Raw genomic sequence first — 23,025 nt, forward strand, 5'->3', positions numbered from 1 at the left:
TAAAAAGAAAAAGAAAAAGAAAAAAATTTCCCCAAGCATCATCACACTTTCTTGTTTCATAAAGATGTGCAACTGTTAAATATTACTCAGCTTGCAGTTTCAAATGGAGGCAGTTCTCTCACTTAACTATGGAAGTGTTTGTCATTATTAGAATATAATGGAGGTAGCCGACTTAGTTTCCAAATTTTTTTTATTTTTAATTTTTTTGCTTCTAACCAGCCAATCACTGACATCTAGATTCACTTGGATTGGCAAATATTCATTGAAAGGACCCATTTATGTGCCAACCACCAGAAACCAAGAGGTGACTAAGAGAAGCCTCCGCCCTCATAGGGCAAGCTTGGTAATTACCAGGGTTATCAGGTTGACCTGGAGTCCTTCCCTTATCTGGAAATGAACCCATACACCTACCTCCATGCTCCATCACTGTACTTAAGTATCACTTGGATGAAAGAGGCTTAAAAGTATAAGGTCATACCTGATTGTAAGGGAAGCGTTTCTTATAGAGGAGGTGGTCCACAGATGGGATGTCACAAACTATGAGGATGGTAAAGAGGATTTAAGATCTCTCTAGGTCTAGACTGGTACAGGCCAATAGAAGTGTAATATAAGATACAAATGTAAGCCACATATACAAGTTTAAAATATTATATTCATCAAAAAGTAAAAGTAAACAGGTAAAATTAAATTTAATAGTGTATTTTATTTAACCTAAAATATCCAAGATATTATAATTTCAACATATGAGAAATATAAAAACTATTAATAAAATATTTTTCTTTATTATTATTATTATTATTATTTTTTTTTTTTTGATGGGCAGAATGACTCTCATGCCCTAATCCCTGGAACCTGTGAGTATGTTATATTACATGGCAAAAGAAACTTTGCAAATGTAATTAAAGTTAAAAATAGAGCCCTAGCTAGTTTTGCTTAGTGGATAGAGCATAGGCCTGAGGACTGAAGGATTGTGAGTTGGATTCCAGTCAAGGGGCATGTATGTTGTTTGCTGTGTCGGAGGCAACCAATCGATGTGTCTCTCTCACAATGATGTTTCTCTCTCTCTCTCTCTGTCTCTCCCTCTCCCTTCCATTCTTTCTAAAAATCAATGGAAAAATATCCTTGGGTTAGGATTAACAACAACAACAACAGGTTAAAAATAGAGAGATTATCCTGGATTGTTTTAGTGGGCCCAATCTAATCACATGAATTCTTAAAAAGCAGAATATTTACTCAGCCTAGAAGCAGAAGAGATGTGACAGAAAGAGAAGTCGTAGAAATTTGAGGCATGAGGAAGATTCAACATGCTGTGTGGTTGGCTTAAAGATGGAGGGGCCAATATGACAAGGAATGCGGAAGGTCTTCAGGAGCTGAGAGGAGCTCCTGACTGACAGCCAGGAAGGAACAGGACCTGCCCTCCACCACAGGAGCAGAATTGGGCCAAACCTGAATGCTTAGGGCCCACAGAGAAGAATGCAGACTTACTGACACCTTGATTTTGGCATTATGAGACTCTAAGCCAAGGGCTCAACTGAGCCCCACTTCTAGACTAGAGAACACTGAGATAATGAATGGCTGTTTCAAACCACTAAATTTATAGTATATTTTTTTTAACAGAAGCAATGGAAAACTCATACATGTGCCATGTCTTGAAATCTGGTATTACTCTTACAGCCCATTTCTATTTGGACTGGCCACATTTCAAGGATTCGTTAGCCACACATGGTGAGTGGCTACTGGATTGGGCAGTGTCAGTCTAGACTAAGAGGAGTCAATATGTCCGGGAAGTGCTAGGTTTGTAGGCTAAATATAATGTCACTATGTAGAGAGAGAAAAGGATAGAAGGGAGGAACTTGGCAAGATCTTCCCAGATTCTTCATTCTTGCCCCATGTGAATGGGGTGGTCTTTCTCAGACAGAAAACAAGCCAACTCTTTCAAGTCAGATTGTCCAAGTTCATTGGACTCTGATATATTTTCTTTTATTACATTGAGACTATTAATAATGCCTTTTTTGAATATTTCATATATTTCATCTTTGTCTCAATTAAGTTTTAGAGCAATCAAGAAAAGAGTTTTTGCTTCCACTTGAATTTAGGCTTAAGATTGAGCATCAGTCACTTAGTTTCCATATTATAGGCTGAGGGACAGTGGGCAAAGGTAATGATGAAAGGTCTACAGGAGAAGAATTATATGGATTGATGTAGCATTCCTAGGAAGGCTGTTCCTCCCTATCAATGTTAAAATGCAAATTCAACTGAGTAAATTTGAAGATCTAATTGGCTTTATTAAGTGACTTATGGATTGGACAACATCCTATATAGCAACTAGAAGGGCACTTCTAGGAGTTGTATAAAATGTAAGGTTTTTATAGAAAAGCAGGGTGAGGTAAGGGACCTATCAACAAAAGAAAATAAGAATCATTTTTAGACCAGAACATCTTCCTTTTGGGGGAAGGGAATGGCAAGGATTTCTATCATGCAGATTACCTCTTCTTTGGGGGGAGTGAAGAGAGGGAAATTGAGGGAGAGGACCCACATGACAGATGGCCTTATTGATGTTGACCAGAAAATTCCAGACTAACCGGTTAAGATTATATTTCTGGGAGAGACTGAAACAGCAATTAGGTCATGTATTAAATCTAGGTTTGGTACCATGGGCTTTAGCACAGGTGACGCCATTTTGGGCCTGTGATTTTCTCTTTAATACAGAGAAATTGTTTTTCAACATTAACCTTCTGAGGTCTACATTTCATTTTTATTAAGCAGGGCAGCATGTTTTACAATTTTAATTGCATTTCACGTTTAGTTTTCTAAAGTCATCTTTTACTATCTTCCCTAATAGGTAAAAATGTAAGCTTTTTAAAATTAAGAATGTAAGAATGAAATGGAGAGCAGGAACTAACTACCATAGTCTGGGACCATTTTAATAGGATTTCACCAAACAGTTGTAGACCTGAACAGGGTTGAAAGAAACAAATGGAACCTAGACATTAGGAAGAAGAGGAGGGCTTTCCAAGCTGTAAGGAACAGTGACAGAAATAGTGTGAAGACAAGAAAATGAATGGTGGGTTTATGAGTTGATAAAAAGGTCTTTTGACTGTAGCAAAAAGCTTGTGTAAGGCAAGCTATAGTTAGTGTGAGAGGTGGGAAAGTTAATAAGCTCTGCATCTGCACTGTTCGATATGGTGGCCACTAGCCACATATGGCTAGGAAATGCTGGAAATGTGGCCAGTCTGATTGGAAATGTGCTGTAAATATAAAATACATACGGGATTTCAAAGACTTAGTGCAAAAACCCCTCTGTTAAACACTTCATCACATTTTTTATATTAATTGTTAAAATGGTAATATTTTGGATATATTGGGTTATATAAAGTATATTATTAAAATTATTTTTGCCCATTCAAACCTTTTTTAATATAGCTACTAGAAGATTTTTAATTAATATATGTGGCTTTAAAATGATTCTGCATCCAATTTCCAATGTATGCGGGGGGGGGGGGGGCGTTCCCTACACCGATAATCAATTCCTCAGACATCAGCTGGGTGCCCTACAACTTGATTCTGACACTGTGTACCCAAAGACAGCATCAGATTCCACAGGATCAGTTTCGCAAGGCTGCCCCCCCCCCCCCCGCCCCCTTTGGATGCCAATCTCAAGCCCAGCTTATTAACTGTGCTTCTGACTATCTGGGTTTTCATAACCCCCTTCTTGTGTTTGATTAATTATGTCTCATGGAAACTCGTTTATTTATTATATTACTCATTGAAAAAAGATCTATTTTTTTCTTGTCATTCCTAACAGTGTGTGTGTGTGTGTGAGTATATGTGTGTATATATATATATATATATTTTTTCAATTACAGTTGACATTTAATATTATATTAATTTCAGGTGTACAACATAGAGTTAGGCATTTATATAACCTACAAAGTGATCTCCTGGATAAGTCTAGTACACACCTAACACCATACATAGTTATTTCAGTATTATTGACTGTATTCCCTATGCTATACTTTACATCCTATGACTACTTTGTAACTGCCAATTTGTACTTCTTAATCCCTTCACCTTTTCACTCGGTGCCCCACAACCCTCCTCCTATCTGGAAACCATCAGTTTGTTCTCTATTTCTATATCTGTTTCTGCTTTGTTTGTTTATTTATTTTTAATATTTCATATATAAGTGAAATCATGTATTTGATGGTATTTGCCTTTCTCTGTTTGATTTATTTTATTTAACATAATTCTCTTTAGATCTATCCAGGTTGTCCCAAATGGTAAGATTTCATTCTTTTTATGGCCAGGTAACATTCCACTATATGTCATATATTGATGGACATTTAGGTTGATTCCATAGCTTGGATCTTGTAAATAATGCTGCAATAAACATAGAGATGCATATATTTTTTTGAATCAGTGTTTTTGGATTTCTTTGGACAAATACCCAGAAGTGGAATTGCTGGATCATAGGGAAGTTCTAGTTTTAATTTTTAGAGGAACCTCCATACTGTTTTCCAGAGTGGCTGCACTAATTTGCAACCCCACCAACAGTGCACAAAGGTTCTCTCCCTCCTTCTCTCTCTTTTTAACATGTTATTTCTTGATTTATTGACGATAGCCATTCTGACAGGTGTGAGGTGATCTCTCATTGTGCTTTTCATTTGCATAATTTATATTAGTGGTGTTGAGCATCTTTTCATATGCCTATTAAAGTATAACAATCAATAGCCAGATTAAGAGATACATAGGGCAAGGTCCCAAACAAAGGAGATTCTGTTTTTGTGGGGTTTGAGACCTAGCCTAGCATGGTGACACATGGAAGTGTTCTGGTTCATCAATCTGGATGTTCTTTGAACCCTTTGGGGTTTTATGGAAGTTTTATTAAATAGGCATCATTAATTAAATCATTGGCCATTGGTGATTGATTTAAGCTTCAGACTCTCTCCCTTCCCTGGAAACTAGGAGGTGGTACTGAAAGTTCCTAGCCTCCATTTAGGGTTGGTTCCCATGGCAACCAGCCCCCATCCTTAGGTGCTGTCCAAATGTCACTCATTAACAAACCCAGTTGTGCAAAGGAGCTCATTATAATAAGACACCCATTTCACCTTTATGGCTCTGAAGATATTTCAGGAACTGAGGACAGGAGACCAAATATTTTGGCAAAAGATGCTCTCATTGCTCTTACCGCTTAGAAAATTCCAAGAGTTTTGGGAGTTGTAAGCCAGGAACTGTGGACGAGGACCAAATATATATGTGAATTATATTTCGTTTTTCTGAATGACCAAATATATATTTCTTGTAAATCACGATATCACAGGCTTGTATTATACTTCTATTGGCCATTACTGCTCTAGACCAAGTGCTTCTCATACTTTACTGTATATATGAATCAACTAGGAATATTGTTAAAATGCACATTCAGAAACTCCCAGGTGAACTGCTGCTTATGGTCCTTGGAGCATACTTTGAATACCAGAATGATTTACCACCTTGCCTGTAACATAGAACCATTTAGGAACTTATAAAACTCGCAACGACCAGCTTGCTGCACTCTAAATCAATTAAATAAGAATCTCTAAAGTTGTGACCTGAGTGTTTGTTATAGCTCTCTAGGCAATTTAAAAATATTGCAAATTTGAAGCTGGAGTAGAGGTGAACTCTACTAAGTTTATTTTATAGAACATGGAGAAATTTATATTCCAGGTGCAATTAATTTGTCACTAGTGAATATTCATTTAGGCATAATGACTTCCTACTCTATGTAAGATGCAGTAGCCTGCTTTCTTCAAGCTTAGAAACTTGTTGTAGAACTAAGATACCTACTTAAATAACAGCAAGCCAACATGGGATAGGTTCAGCATAAGTGGTATAGCTATTAAGGGTTATAGAACTCCAGATAAAAAAGAATTAATCCTGGGGGGGGGTAATAATTAAATATTTTTGATGTCGATTTAGAAAAAGGTTTTAATAAAGAATAAAAATTATTTTCTTTTTGAGCAGAGGAGGAATTCCAATCCAGGCACAGATTCAGTTATCAACTTACATTGTGCTCCAAAGGGTGGGGGTTGGGGTGATGTGGGGTTAAAGTCAGGGTTTGTAAGGGCAAAACCATAAGAGCTATTCTCGTTTTGGTTCTTCATGTAAATGAAAGATGTTGGCTAGGTCAAGGGGATTGGTTCAGCCCATTATGCAAATGGAGGATGTTGGTTTTTGCAATGGATTGCTTTCTTTCAAGGAAAAGAATGCACATGGTCTGGTCTCTGTGATAAGGAGGAAATAAAGTCCATACATGTTTATGTAGCAACCATGGATCCAGGGTGTTTGTTGTTTGACCTTGATCTGAGTTTAGCAACAGGTCATCAACTTAATAATAGTTCCATGAACTGAGACATAGGTCTTACATAGGCCTGACTTCCTCAATGGCCCCCCAACTCCATTTTAAGTTACTTTCTTAGCAATGCTGACTCTATACTGGAAAAGCTGATGTATAAGAAAGGCCTGCTACAGGGGTTGTCAAACTTTAGGATGCATCAGCAACATCTGGGGTGACAAGGCTATTGTTGTCGTGGAACTCTGCTAGTATCGCACCTGCCACAATATGGGTGAATTGTAACCATTCCTACCTCTCTGTTCTGACAAATCCAGATTCAAAGTCCCCAGTGGGAAGTTGTCTACCTGAGCCCCCACCACATACTCAGGTCTAGGCTATCAGGAGCCATTGGCAATGCACAATATCTCACCAACACAGCACACAAAAATGGGACTTTTTCCAAAAGTAGGAATGAAGCTGTAAGGCCACTCAGCCTGCCCCAAACTTCCTCCTCACCTTTGCCAAAACCAAATCAAAGCAAACAACCCCTCTGTCCCTCCTTGTCCATCCCCCCCCCCAAAAAAAAATACACCAAAGAAACAAAATGTCTAGCACAGGTAATATTCCTCCCCAAATTGACATACATCAGGGAGACTTGACTTTGGACAAAAGGGCAAATTGAAATTTTAGATCATTAAGTTTGAGATTATGATGTTTAACTCAAGTAGAGATGCCCAGTTAGTTTGGAGAATGGGGTAAAGTATAGAGAAGGTTGCTTAGGTGTCATCTCCTTAGATGTAAAAATAGAGAAAAAATGTGAGCAACAAGACGCTGAATGTAGAAGGAGGAATGACAGACAGAGAATCTTATAATATCCTCATATTTCTGGGACTGAAGGAACAGAGCAAAAGGGAGGGTATGTTAGGTAGTAACAGGTATTAATACCCAAATCAGTTCAGATTAAAAGAGTTAAGTAGGAATTTCTATTGTAGTAGTTCTCAGAGCTTTTAATATAGTAATTTTCATTATGAAGCTCTATGTTGTACTTCCAAATATTTTTTTAACTCTGTAACTTTCTTAAAGATCTAGTGATGTATTGAGGACATTTTGGGAAACAATGGGCTAGAATTTTCTGGAACCAGAAAAAGACAGAAAGAGATTTAGAGAAACAAAAATCCCAGAACCCAGACTGTTCAGACAATTCAGACTCTTATTACTCTGCTAGAGGCCTGGTGCATGGCATTTGTGTACTGGGGGTGGGGTGCCTCAGCCCAGCCTGCACCTCTCAGGGAGTGGGCCTAAGCCAGCAGGTGGACATTCCCCAAGGGGTCCTTAGCGCTGCTGCAGAGGAGGGAGAGGCTCCCGCCACCACTGTGCTCACCAGCTGTGAGCCTGACTTCTGGCTGAGTGGTGCTTCCTCTGTGGGAGTGCACTGACCACCAGGAGGCAGCTTCTGCCTTAAGTGTCTGCCCCCTGGTGGTCAGTTTGCATCATAGCAATCGGTTGTTCCACCATTTGGTCAATTTGCATATTAGCCTTTTATTATATATGATAGGATTGTAGTAAGAGATGGGTTTAATATTATGGGGTTTAATAGTATTGAACTCTTTTTTACTCTCTTGTCCCCAAAATGCACAGTGCTTGGTGCATGAAGTCACAACACAAATATTCATAAAGTGAGCAAATAGTAGTGAGAAAAATCCTTTAATTTATCAATATGAAGGTCTCAAGTAGTCTCCAAAAGCATAGTTTCAGAATAATGGTGAGGTGGATTGAAGAAACACCCACCTGCCAAGGATTTCTCAAATGCTTCTTCAAGGATTTCTGGCAGATACTGAATTGTCTATCCTGTTATCTATTTCTCTCTTTTTCCTTGGTAAAATAACTAGGGTGACCATATAATTTATCATCCAAACTAGGACACTCAAGAGAGAGCGAAAGGGGGAGCTATTAATAATTATGCCAGGACAACACAGAGAAAATAGGCTTTCCAGCAAACTGGGACAAATGGTCATCCTAAAAATAACTCCTGATTTTTAGCTGTATACTTGGCTATTTGTAATAAAGTCAGCATTGTCCAGACTCTCTTGTACTTATGGGTGACATCATGACTAAAATGGTACCAGATTACAGTAGCCCATTCCCTCCCCCGCAGATTTTACAGGGGAGCCCATATCTTGACCAATGTGAGTTCTTGCGTATCATGAAAGATGGTATAAAATGGTTTTTGGAAGGCTGAACATGGAATGTGTCTTTAATGGGTTCCTTTCTCCTTCCTGCTGGCTGGAATGTGGTTATTCTGGTTAGAGTAGCAGCCATCTTGGAACATGAGGCAACATGCTTAGTGTAATAGAATGTAAAGATAAAAGAGCCTGAGTCTCTGATGAGTCGGAAGTCAACCTTATCAGCCTGTCTACCTTTGTTCTATTGTGTGAGGAATCAATACACACTTATCTTGAGTAATCCCATGTTTGTTTTGGAGTTTTCTTGAGGTTGAACCTAATCCTAGTAGATAAGACCTTTTACAAAAGCTGCCTAAAAATAATATAATGTGAGCCACAAATGCAAGCCATATATGCAATTTAAAATTATCTAATAGTCTTTTTAGATAGTAAAAAACAACAACAGACAGATGAAATTAATTTTAATAATACATATTATTTAAATAAATGTATACAGAATATTATCTTTTTGATATGTAACTAATATGAAAAATATTAATATGATAGTTTACATTTTTGTTTTTTGAAACATTCTTCAAAATCCCATGTACATTTTGCATTTATAAACACATTTCAAGTGCTCAATAGCCACAATTTTATACTATGAATACCCTCCTCTCACCCATGTATTTTTGTTATCTCTCCCTCTACTCTTACTTCTCTTTAGAAGGTAAACATAGATGAAAGTGTGTCTTGCACAACAACAGCAGCAACAATAAAATAACAACAATAAAACTCTGTCTCATTTTTACTTCCCAGAAACTATTTCTCTATTTTCTTCTCTTCCTGATTCTATTTAATTGTCAGGTAACTCTGGTCTTGGAATAATGACAGGATGGTGTCCTTCAGGATACCACTTGATGATAAACCATCAACAATCATATTTTTATGACCCTCTAGCAAACTGAGCCCCTAGCTATCAGGAGTTATTAATATCAGGACCAAAATTCACTGTTTTGCCATCAGTTGCCACAGCAAATGAGCTGTGATTGATTAGTTCTCCAACAAAAGACAAGGAAACTTCTGGTTTGATGGATATATAAATAAAAGGTCAGTCTTCTTTTTTTTTTTTTTTTAAAATGTTTTTATTGATTTCAGAGAGGAAGGGAGAAGGAGAGAGAGAGAGGAACATCAATGATGAGAGAGAATCATCAGTTGTCTGCCTCCTGCACCCCACACTGGGGATCGACCCAGCAACCTGGGCATGTGCTTTGACCGAGAATCGAACCGTGTAAAAGGTCAGTCTTTTGATTTAGAAGCCAAGAGGCTCAGGAAACAAAACAGGAGTCCAACACGGTAAGAAATAAGAAAGGCAGAGAGAAGGGGAAATCAGGCAAAGAGGATTGTATGTGGAACAGAAGTGGTGGTAACAAAGACAGAAGTAGCAACAAAGAAGGCCAAGAAATGCCACCAGCTCTAGTGGACAGTAGAAAGAATGATGCAGGGTCAAGTTCAGAGTTGATATCAGCAGTCCAATGGGTGTTGGGGTGTCATGGGTACTTAAATCTTCACACATAATACAGGGCAAGGCAAAAGTAGATTTATAGTTGTGAGTATGCAAAGTCAGTTTATTCTTATATTATTACTCATTCATTATTGTATGTTATTTTTCCATATGAACAACTATAAGCCTACTTTTGCCCCACCCTGTATTTCTGAAAAAATCTTATGCTGACTGTAAATCATTTGTTTCTTTGTTAACTTATTTCCCCACTTGTGGTTGTCTAATCTGTAACAGAAGGTTGTACCCGTTTAGTCTTGTTTGCTCTCAATGACTTAGATAAAGCCAGTGGGTACTGTGGGTGATGCTGCCGAACTTAGAACTTAAACTAAAGAGCACAGGCCAAGAAAAAGAAAGTAAGGGGAAGAAAAAGAAAAAGCCCTTTATGAACATTTTAGCTATCCATAAGTCATTTATCTAGTCTGCTTAACAATATATACTCTAGCTAAGAACAAAGGAGTAAACAAAAACACATCTGAAAAGCTAGACAGGTGATGCCAACCAAGACCACACAGTACTCTTGATGCAACTTACTCATTGAACACTCCCCAGGCCTCAAGAATGTATGGAACCACTTTCCCTTCTTAACTGTGTTAGACATCACTGCTTCCTGTGGGTCCCAGTTCCTGTAGAGCCTCGATATTGCCTGACCCCGGCATTCCAGGCAGCTACTGCTGGTCCCTTGGAGTCAGCATGCAGCTTAAATATCATTTGTTATTCTTTCTTTCCATTGTTCCCAAGATTTTTTTTATTCTTATTTTTAAACAAGTCTAACAAGTATGGTTAGCATCATCTAAGCCAATTGCAGAGCAGAACAGCAAGATACCAGGTGGAAGAGGCATGTGATAAGTGATAGCCAAAGAGGTGACAACAGGTGACTTTGAGGGATAGGCAGACAAATTGTTAATGCCTATGAACTTCATCTCAAACCCCAAAGTAGGTGACCCATTCCATGTCAGAGTAAGTGAATGTGATGTGGCAGGAAGAGGGTGGACTTCGGCATCAGGCAGGGCGAGGTACAAGTTACAGGTCTGCTGGTAGCTGTGTGTGATCTTGGGCAGGTATTTGAGTTATTTGAGCATTATCTGGCCAAACACACCTCCTCCCCACCAAGCCACTGTAAATATCACCCAGGCCTGCTGCTGCTCTAGGGATGTGAAAACAGATCAAACATTGAGGCTCAAGTTCTCTAGGCTCCTGCCAGGCAACAGCTCCTCTGCAGAGCATAGTGATCAGGAGAGAGCCAGATTCCAAGATCAGTGTCCTTCCCTACTGTGTGACTTCTTGGGGCACCTGTGCTCCTGTGCTGGGACATAATTATGGGGTTATTGTGAATGTTAGAGGCAGTAATTCATGTAAAATGCTTAATATGAAATTGTTTATAGTAAGTTCTCAATAAATATTAGCTTTTACAATAAGCTATCTTCTTCCTCTCAAAAATTAAAACTGTTTGTCCTGTGTCAAGTTTTAGTGAGTTCTCTGATTTACTACTAAAATTGGGTGACAAAAGTTTGAAATACCTCTATTAAAAGTCTTAAAAGATCTGGCTTCTTAGATCAACTTGGGAAGGGTTGCTCCATAAATCGGACTATAAATCTGTATCATTTACATGTTTATTTCTCTAAACAGTCTCCACAGAACTAAAAAGAACATAATTTTGAAAGTTGATGTTCATTATTATTTTTATATGTTGTCCCATAAATGTGAACACTTTTAAAACCTCATTCATTAGAAATAATGGAGGAAAAATAGTGAAAAATCGGCCTAAACAATATTTCAGAAATTTGAGTTTTACTAATTTCAAACAAAGTTAATATTTTAAGCTAAGAATATATGAATATCATATCTAATAAAAGAGTAATATGCAAATTGACTGTCACCCCAAGACACAAGATGGCCACCCCCATGTGGTCAAAGATGGCTGCCCCCATGTGAACACAAGATGGCCACCACAAGATGGCCTGCAGGAGAGGGCAGTTGTGGGCAATCAGGCAAGCAGGGAGGGCAGTAAGGGGTGACGGGGTCGGCAGAGGAGGGCAGTTAGGGGAGACCAGGTCAGCAGGGGAGGGCAGTTTGGGAGGGACCAGGCCTGCAGGGGAGGGCAGTTGGGAGGGACCAGGCCAGCAGGGGAGGACAATTAGGGGCAACCAGACTGGCAGGGGAGGGCAGTTAGGGGTGACCAGGATGGAAGGGGAGGGCAGTTAGGGGCAATTGGGCTGGCCAGGGAGCAGTTAGGAATCGATCAGGCTGGCAGGGGAGTGGTTAGGGGGTGATCAGGCTGGCAGGCAGAAGCGGTTAGGGGCAATCAGGCAGAGGCAGGCGAGCGGTTGGGAGCCAGCAGTCCTGGATTGTGAGAGGGATGCCTGAACGGGCAGTCAGACATCCCTCAAGGGGTCCGAGATTGGAGGGGGTGCAGGCTGGGCTGAGGGACACCCTCCCTCCCCCCCCCCCCCCGTGCACAAATTTTGTGTACCGGGCCTCTAGTTAACAAATAATAAAGCTAAGTTTATGAAACTATACTTCACAAAATACCTTGATTGCTTTATGCTGCATGGTAAGTATAAGATACTTTGGGAACATAATAAATTTACTTACTAAAACCAGAAATAACACTCTTAAAAATAACTGGATTTTTCCTAGCTTAAAAGTAAGAAAGACTCTAAAGAATTATTTGAAGAAGTGATATTTCTTAATATTAATTGCATAGAGTGTAGTTAGTTATCTACATGAGATTTAATGAAGTGTGAATTAATGGGGTTTTATTGCATAAGGCAAATTAAAACAATATACTCATATAATAAACAATCCAATTATCTTTTCTTATATCATAATCTTTCAAACACATGGGACTTTGGTCTTGTTTGTTTTTAGTTGTATATGGACAGAATTCTATCAAGGGAATGCCAGGAGCATGAAGTTGTTAACTTTTTCTACTGAAACAGGAGGGCACAGGGATACCTTGCCCAGCAGGTCCTGGTTTCCTAGCATGGTTTAAGAGCCTGGGCTCTGGAGTCCGACAGGCTAAGTTCAAAGTCTGCTCTCCCCTTGAAGGCTCTGTGACAGCAGGGAAGTCACTTCAGGACTTTCCTCTGTGAAAGGAGGCTAATTATGGAATTTATCTCACAGAGCTTTGGAAAGATAACATTTAAAACAGAGCCTGGTACATAGTGAATTCTCAGTGAATTCCATTATCACTATAGCTGACCTAGTATTAAAGTTTACCCACCTTAATCAAGTTCTAACTTAGATTATGAATTCAATTGTACTAATATATTGCCATATCATTGAATAGTCTTGTGTATTATAAAATTATTAATATTTTCAACCCTGGGGGTGATTTTTAAAAAGTTGTTCTGTGTATAAATGCATTGTTAAAATTATTTTTTGAAGTCCCTTAGAATAAAACATTTACTAAAGTTCAGTTACTGTATTGTTAGTATTTTAGTTCAGAAGTGGCTTTTATGGTATTTAAGTAAGCATTGGATGACTTTCATGGACTTATTTAGACTGCTAACTTCTTTTTTTGTTGTTTAAGTTTTATGGCAGTTGAAATATCACCAAGAGAGCTTTTGAATTTGCCTTCTACCAACCTGCTCTCTGCTAGCCATCTCCTATCTATTCCAGCCCCAAAGCCTTATTTTCTCCTCAGTTCCTGCCTTTCCCTACTATTCCATTTCCACTACATCTAAGAACTGTATACACTGTTTCTAAAATGTGTCTTGATCTCATCCATTTCTGTCTCTCTCCATAGTCATCATTTTCTTCTAAACTACCTCCGCCTGTCCCCTTGCCTGGACTATTGCAGTAGCTTTCTGAATGGTGTGCTTGCTCTCACTCCTTTCCTCATAAAATTCATTATTTGCTGAACACCCAAGCTGCTCCTAACAATAATGTCATACTTATTTAAAACCCATTCCTCATTGAGGTCCCACTCTGATCCTGGTGAAACACATATCTAACCATGACACTTCTCTTATTTTAAACTTTCCAAGGGCTTCTCGTCACCATTAGAATAAAATCCAAACTCTTCACTCGGGAATACAAAGCTTTCTATGATCTGACCACTCTCTTATCTTTTCACGTAGGACCTTTGTACTAACTGATCTCTGTCAGCAAAACCCTCGCCCCCATCTTCTCATGGCTGCCTCCTTCTTGGCTTTCAGAGTTCAGCCTAAACATCACTTTCTGGGAGATGACCTCCTCTCCTGTCCAATCAAAAGCATCTACACAGTCACTATCACATCACCTTTTTAATGTCCTGCGTGGACTTTATCACCATCTGATTTTTTTCTTATTTATCCATTAGTGCTCATTTGTCTATTTGTATATTACCAGGCTTGCTCCCTCTAGGACACAAATTGCAACAGAGCAGGGACAATGTGCCTCTGTCTCTCTTACCTCTCTGTGCGCTGTCCTTTGGGTTTACAGACAGTAAGCACTTAACATATATAAGTGAGTGAATATATGGAGGATTCTCAGGTTGCCCCAGGGAAGAAGTTCCCTGTGTCCTGACCAGGACCACTCCCATATCCTCTCAGTTCTTCATTTCCACCCAGGAAAGTTCCATTCATGGCCCAGATGTCATGACTTGACTTCTCATCAGGAAAGCAGTATAATCGATTATTTCCTTTAGGACTGTATTACGTAACCATTATTTCTATGCTAACATGCATTTTATTCCCCTTCTCCGAATTTTAGTTTTCTTGCCTCATAGTAACAGCTTCAACAAAATTATTTCATTCACTCACATAACAACCTGGGCAAATAGTCTTACCTCCTTGTTTTCTAAGGGAGAAAACGGAGGCTTGAAGAGACCACACAAATGATAAAGTGACAGACTGGAGATGTGAACCCATGGATTTTTCCTTGTCAAGGAATAGTGTCCCATTAGTTACTTCGGTCTCACATTTCCCACAATAGCCATTAGTGAGTTGACTAAATCGTTCCCAAACTTGGCTGCCCTATATAATTACTTGGGGATTCCTGAGTCCCTTTAAACTTGCAGAATAAAAATCTGGATTAAGCTCAAGAATCTTCATTTTTAAGGAGCTCTCCAGATTTAGTACCACTCAGTTAGATAAAAAAACACACACACACACATCAGGTTAAGGGATGTTAAGTACATGATACTTCCAACAAGGCCTTTGAAATATTAGCTGAGATTAGTTTATCTGATGAGGTTAGTGATCCATTAAGCCTTGGGCTGAAACATGGGAAGATGGGGATTGGAGACCCTAAAGCCCTAGCTGGGGGAGGAGGGCCAGAATGTGCTATTTATTAGGAAAAGAGCCACCGGGCATGAGATGGGGCTGAGCTTGGGTGTGGAGGGCAACCCAAGCGAAGTGCTGAGAGTACAAGAGTGTTCTTTTAGTGGATTGAGGTCCTCCAGTAAAACCCAAGATCTTTTTAAACCATTAAAAATATATTCAAAGTAAAGTGGGTAAAAAGGACAATCCATAGGTGTATAAGATAACTTAGACTATTAGAAATGGCTTTGTAAGCATCTTCATACTACTCCCAAAACACTGAGTCTGTTTTATGGTATAATCACAATACAATGAAAAGAAACAACACATTCAGAGTGCTTTTCCTATTGGAGAACATTCAGTTTTGTCAAATCCGCATACCCCAATAAAACTGCTGCTTCACCACACTTCTTGTTAGCATTGCATCCTATTTAATAGAAGAGATAAATGGCCTCCTGAGGCTTAGAAACCATGGAAAGTCACATCTGGTAGCTTGCACCTGGCTGACCTGTTCATGGAAAAGGTCAATTTAGTGCCAAAGGGCATTTACAAAAAAAAAAATCAGCTCTGCTGGAGGGAATTGAGCAGCTGTCAGGGGAGAAGGGGTTCACCCTTCATACCATCCCACTTGCTGAGTCCTCTGCTTTAACCATGGCTGCGAGGGCCTCGACTCTGCACGTGGTAACATTATTGCAAGCTCCTCTTATCTCCTTTCATTATCAGTGCAAAATTAGGAATTCAAGTGTTCCTATATTTTCTATATTGATGGTACAACTTGAAGTAGTATTGTAGGGCTTTGTTCTATTGCCTTTATAAATATTCTAATATTGCCCTTTATATTTCAGTTAGCTTTATTTGTTAAGGTGAGCTTTCTTGAACATTTTGTCATAGTTTGTCATGAAAAATATCTTTTTTGCTGTCCCCAAATTTCAGTCAAGATACTTATAGGAAACCCATTGGAAGGGGAGGCAAATTGGGGTCAGGTTATGAGGAATACAATTATTTTGATCTCAGTACTGTGCGACTCCAACAGTATCCACAAGATGCTGTTCTAAAATGCAGGCAGTAAGGTTTGGTCTCCTATCCTGTTTGGAAATTTTAAAATGGGTGTGTTGGGTGACGGATTTGTTTGGCTGGATGGGAAAGAAGATCGTTTCTTTGCCAGACCCAGTAAGTTTCCACTCTTGAGTTGGTTTCTATCCTCTACTGTGCAGAGATGGCTATACAGTGTACATTGAATCTAGGCTTCAACATAGTAACTACTTTCTCCTGGTCTCCAATTTCAGATGTTGAAAATGCAACTATATTTAATTATTTTTTAAGAGCCTTTTAAAAAGCTCACTAATTTATTTTTTAACTTTCCCATTTATCTATTTCACTTTAAATAACCTAAAAGAAAGGCAGTATTTACCCAGATAACACAGAGATTTGTCCTCTGGTGTATATGGACCCCAAATCCTCTATCACTGATAAACTGAAGTTCTAGCTTCCCTGACAAGTGCTGAGCTTTCACATTTCCTTACCAAGAGGAGGCAAGTTCATATTGAAATAATTTTCCTTTCATTGAAAGCAAAACATCAATATCCCCAGGTTAGTTTGCTCCTTCAAAAGAGAAAAGTCGGGAATCTTTGAAACTATTATGTATAATTATTTTATGTTTAGCTAAGGTGCTTTTCTAAAGGCTTCAAACATACACTTTAGATTCTTAATAAAGGTTTTATGTAGAGTTCAAATATTTAGTTTGACATGTTTAAGTTTCAACGATTCATGTCAACACAAAATTACACATTAGCCAAATGTCAAACAAGTTTGACATAGAGATGAGTCAGATCGGGCCATTCAGGCTCCAGACTGCCAAGTGCTGTTAGGATTCCTGCATTATGCATGCCATTTCCTTATACAGCACCCCCTCTCAGCACTCAGACCATGAGGAGTAGGGAGCTCGCACTAGATATATGGAAAATACTCCATTTCTGTTAATTTATCATGGCTCAATTGGCATAATGAATGGTGACAAATAGGCCTTTTTCATCCACACAACAGTTACCATTGCATTTTCAATGGTTTCTGCTTGAGTGTCAAGAATGGCAAGTTTAATTGCATAAACGCTGGTGGGAGCGTGTGCTGTGAATCTAATGCAGGGAACAGGAGAGGAGCTACTGGACATCCACTTTGACCCTGCAGAGGAGAGAGAAACTACACAAACACACAGGTGAAATGAGATATTAGAGATTATAGAAGTCACAGGGAAATTTACCTCTTCAGGTCAGTTATTTTCATCTAGGAAACTCAATGAATTGAAAGCAGAAACAACTACTAAAAATCATTCCCTCATTTCTTCTGAAGAACTAACCATATCACTGAAATTCTAACTCCACGTAAAATGTGAATTTTAAAAGATGTCTTTAACCTAATTTCAAGAAGTGCTGAGGCTTTGATCATGTTATGTAATAGACTGTCATTAGCTAAAAGAGAAGAGCCCATTATAGCATTGTAGGTTGGGTAGTAAAATCCTTATGTATAGAATCAACTTGATAAAGTGTGACCCCAAAATGTAATTGTTATCACTAGACAACCATTTAGAATAGCTTGGTATCTATTATATATCAATAAAACTAAATGGAGGTGTTTCACAAGCACATAAAATTTTTTTCTTCACAGACCACACTTAATATATTTTCCTTATCTCACTTGATTATGACATAACTCTTTGTATCGTTTCACCTTGAGGAAATACAAAAATTAATATTTATTATATAAAAGGAGACAATTTGTCAAGTGTTTTGATATTGAGAAAATGCAATTTGTTGTGTCTAAATATTAATGGCATGCCTTATTTTAATACATATAATTTTTTTCTTATATACATACAAAATGATTTCTTTTATAAGAATAGCTATAAAAACATTTAGAAGTACATTCACTGATGCCCTATCTCATTCTTTTTTAAGTCTACAAGAATTTAATGACTATATGGCATAACTAACTCAGACCTAAATAATTGTAAAAAACCAATTAGCTACCATGAAAATCACCTTAACAACCAACTAGATGAATGTATAAAACTGTATATTAGAGAATTATGCCAAGAAATCACAAATGTGTATATTCTGATGTTCATTTGCACTTTACAGTTGCTGAGTAGTGTTGTATGTTTTTTAAAATTGGAACTGGAAGGAAGCCACATAAATTCACACCTATCTCAGAGGTTTAGATGATACCTTGTGTTTTTATTTTTTCTTCTGTGTGAAATAGATGCGTTTTTTCTTCTATAGCTCTGTTGTGATAACATTAAAGAACACCAAGAGCAAAATTGTATTCTAACTACCTGCTTATTGAAATGAAAATACCATTTTTAAGGTCTAGATAAATAATATATATAATTCTTCAGTTGTATTTTGGATTAACCATAGCTTATATTTATATTAGTATATAAAGTATAGTAAATCTATAATAATCCTATCTAATAAAAAAGAAATATGCAAATTGACTATACCTCCGCTACACCCACAAGCCACTCCCACCAGCCAATCAGGAGCAAGTATGCAAATTAACCCCACAAATATGGCAGCAGCCACAGAGCTGGAGAGAGCAGGAGGCTTGGGTTGCCCACAGCGATGGAGGAAGTCAAGCTTTCTACCCGCCCTGGCCTGCCCTTGCCTCTGCTCAAGGCTACAAAGTTTTAATTATAGAAGATAAATAAATCCCAGATACCAGGGCCTCCACTTGGGTCACCAGGGGGCATGGCCAGCCTGCAAAACACCACTGGCCCCTCACCTAGGTTGCCCCACACCCCAAGGGAACCCCCACCCTGATCTGGGACACCCTTCAGGGCAAACCAGCTGGCCCCCCACCCATGCACCAGGCCTCTATCCTATCTAATAAAAGAGTGATATGCAAATTGACTGTCACTCCAACACACAAGATGGCTGTCCCCATGTGGTCAAAGATGTCTGCCCCCATGTGGACACAAGATGGCTGCCACAAGAGGGCCAGAAGGGGAGGGCAGTAGGGAGGGACCAGGCCTGCAAGGGAGGGCAGTTGTGGGTAATCAGGCCAGCAGGGGAGAGAAGTTGGGAGGGACCAGGCCTGCAAGGGAGGGCAGTTGTGGGCGATCAGGCCAGGAAGGGAAAGCAGTTGGGGGGACCAGGCCTGCAATGGAGGACAGTTAGGGGCAATCAAGCCTGCAGGGGAGGGCAGTTAGGGGTGACCAGGCCCAAGAGGAGGGAAGTTGGGGGCAACCGGGCCTGCAGGGAATGGCAGTGGGGGGAACCTAGGCCTGCAGGGGAGGACAGTTGGGGGGAACCAGGCCTGCAGGGGAGGGCAGTTAGGGGTGACCACGCCTATAGGGGAGGGCAGTTAGGGATGACCAGGCCTGCAGGGGAGGGCAGTTTGGGGCAATCAGGCTGTCAGGGGAGCAGTTAGGCATCAATCAGGCTGGCAGGGGAGTGGTTAGGGGGTGATCAGGCTGGCCAGCAGAAGCAGTTAGGGGCAACCAGGAAGGCAGGCAGGCAGGCGAGCAGTTGGGAGCCAGCAGTCCTGGATTGTGAGAGGGATGTCTAAACGGGCCTAAACGGGCAGTTGGACATCCCTTGAGGGGTCCTAGATTGGAGAGGGTGCAGGCTGGGCTGAGGGACAACCCCCACTCCCCCCGTGCACCAATTTCATGCACCGGGCCTCTAGTAAAAGCATAATAGGCTATTTAAACTGGATGACCTTCTGGATGAAGCTGGGGCTATGAGGGAAGCCCGGGTCCTGGGTGCCAGAGGGAAGCCGGTGCTGGCAGCCGGGGGAAGGAAGGCCTACTCTTGCATGAGTTTCATGCATCGGGCCTCTAGTATAAATATAAACTAATCTAGCACTGCTATGTGCCTGGCACTGCGGAGAAGCTGGTAAGATAAAGAGGCACACATGGGCTCAGCTGGCGTGGCTCAGTGGTTGAGGTTCAACCTATGAACTGGGAGGTCATGGTTTGATTCCCAGTCAGGGCATATGTCTGGGTTGTGGGCTGAATCTCTGGTGTGGGGCATTCAGGAGGCAGCCGATCAAAGATTCTCTCTCATCATTGATGTTTTTATCTCTCTCTCCCTCTCTGAAATCAATAAAAATATATTTAAAAATAAAAAGAGGCACACAATGGCACTGGATATTTTGGTGCATAAAAATATATATTCTTCCTCATGGCGTCTACAGTGATATTGGGGAAACAAGAAAACAATTGGGAATATGATCATATATAAGCAACCTGGAACATTGATTGGAAGAGACTGTAAGGGTAGGTGGACATAGAAAGTAGAGGTCAGTGTGTGCTGTGACATCAAAGGAAGCAGTGGTGAGGGTAGTGATGACTGTGGTCCCAAGAGGAGGCTCTTCCCTCCCTCTGGAATCAGCATATGCCTGAATGCTACAACTGAATATCCTTTGATTTGTGCCACCATATAATATGAACATAATATGAACAAAGGGTCAAAGAAATGCAGAGTTTTGACTCTATTACAAATCAACCCTGATATTAATCCCTCTTTTTAAAAAATATAACTTTTTTTATTTTACTTTTTCATCACCATTTATCCCCCAGATACCTTCTTTAACTTTTACTTTCACAGAGCATCCTAGAAGAGAGACCCCTGCCTACCATATCCTCTTTCCAGTTTCCCAATGGTTCAGCAGCTATACTTCCTTCCTCATTGAGCACATTAGCTGAAAAATTTTAGAGGTCAGTTATACAAAATTCAGAAAGATTTAGATTTTGGAGTAAAGATATAATTATATAGTGAACAATATTGAAAACAAAATTAGTTTTAAGAACTGTTTATTATATCAGAGATATTTGTTAATGTGTGTGTCATTCCAAGGCCATGATCTCCCATAACTCAATAGGGTAGCTAGATAAAGGGAAAATTATTATTCTGTAAAGGGATAATTAGTGATCATAATTATTGATCACTAAAGAAACAACTCACTTTCTGAGGAAAATATAGTAAAATTCTTTTAGCCAGGATATCTGGTTATCTTTTCTCTTGTAGCATTACAGTTATGGCAGTAACATTTAGATTTATTCATATTAAGCTCTTATATTCCCCTTGAAACTTTTCTCAACTCCTACATGATTCAACTATTATTATTTTTACTTAAAAATGAAATGACCTCATTTTTTTTTACATGCAAACATACACTCTTGCCCTCAAGATGGAAAATTATTTGCTTTAATATTCATGATTCTGCAGGGCATTTTATGGCTAGCAAAAGTTGCAGCTTAAGTGCATATCTTCTGTACATACAGAGGTCAGAAATAATTTGCTTCATGATATAGGAATTAAAATCAATACTCTTACTTCCTTAAGAAAACAAACATAATGCAATGTAAATGAGGAATGAGTAAATTATTAATAGATGGGCTTATCTGAAATATAATAAACTAAGCAATGTCAACCCAGAGAACTGAATTTTAAGAAACACTGCAAGTTACAGGAAGCATGAAGGAGGTTAGATACATCACCACGGTTTTGTCTTCAGAAAGTTGCTTTCATCTGAGGGTCTTTAAGCCATATTACAAACTCCCTGTTAACTGTCCGCGTGAATAAGTGCCGGCAATGGTGACACTCAGCTGGAGGATGAGGAAGCAGAGAGCAGAGAAGCCCTCCTGCACCTGAAAGTCTTGCCCACAGTGCCTGTGGGAAAGGGGGCTCCACGTTTTCTTAACCAGCAATGCAGCTAGTGGGAGCCCCATTGGATATGGTTGTCAGGGCTGTTCGCGATTGATTTCTGATTTTTACTTCCAATGTTCCTATTCCCTCTCTGCTCAGGATTTAGGTAAATCCTATACTCTGAAGGGTCCTTTCCTTTCTTTCTGTGCTTGGTGTGTTTCCACCTACTGAAAATATGGTGAGCCAAAGCTGGCTGGGTTAGTCGGAGAGGGTGTTTCTCCTTCATTGTTAGAGAACAGAGTTTATCAGCTACCAACTTTCTGGGTCCTGCTCTGGTTTAGGATTCCTATACAGGGTCTAGTTTTTACTTCTTATTCCTCAAGTCAAGAATGGGTATTTCCATGCATCTAGAAAAGTATTTCCCCTAGACGAGGGAGGGCTGCTGGAGAGCCTGATCCCCTTAAAAGATGGACAGATATGAAACACCTGGTTAGCAAGATCAGCATCAACTTTAAGTCTGGCTTCCTAACCATGTACCTCTGTTCGATCTGTTCCTCTACTGTCAATTCATTGCTTCCATAGCAGTTCATTCAATTATTTATTGAAAGAAACAAAATTTAAATTTTAACTTTGGTGTCAGTGTTGCAATATAGATACATACAAAGCAATCCCTTCCTTTAAAGCACCTTATAGCCTAATAGGATGGACTTATACAAATGAATCCTAATAAAATCAAAATAAATAGTGTATAATGAACATATGTCTAAAGTGCTATGAACGTGTAGAGGAGAATATGATTATTACTAACTGGCAGAAGGCAATGATATATGAATAATTTTGTCAGTAGTGGGATTACCAGTGTTGCCTCCTTTTTAACAGTCTCGCGACCCTTTAATGCTGAGGTGATTTTCTCCATTTAGACAAATGGGCAGTTCTTCAGATGACAGTAAGTAGGTGCTGTCTGAGTTTTATATGGTAACTGAGATCCCCATTTGCTTTCAGCTGGACATAACACTTTTTAAAAAGCCTCTACTGATTGACCCATGAAGATAAGGTTAAAGCAAATTAACAGAGATACATTGGGGGCTCTGTGAGT

The sequence above is a fragment of the Eptesicus fuscus genome, chromosome 10 (genome assembly GCF_027574615.1).
Source record: "Eptesicus fuscus isolate TK198812 chromosome 10, DD_ASM_mEF_20220401, whole genome shotgun sequence".
NCBI classification, from domain to species: domain Eukaryota; kingdom Metazoa; phylum Chordata; class Mammalia; order Chiroptera; family Vespertilionidae; genus Eptesicus; species Eptesicus fuscus.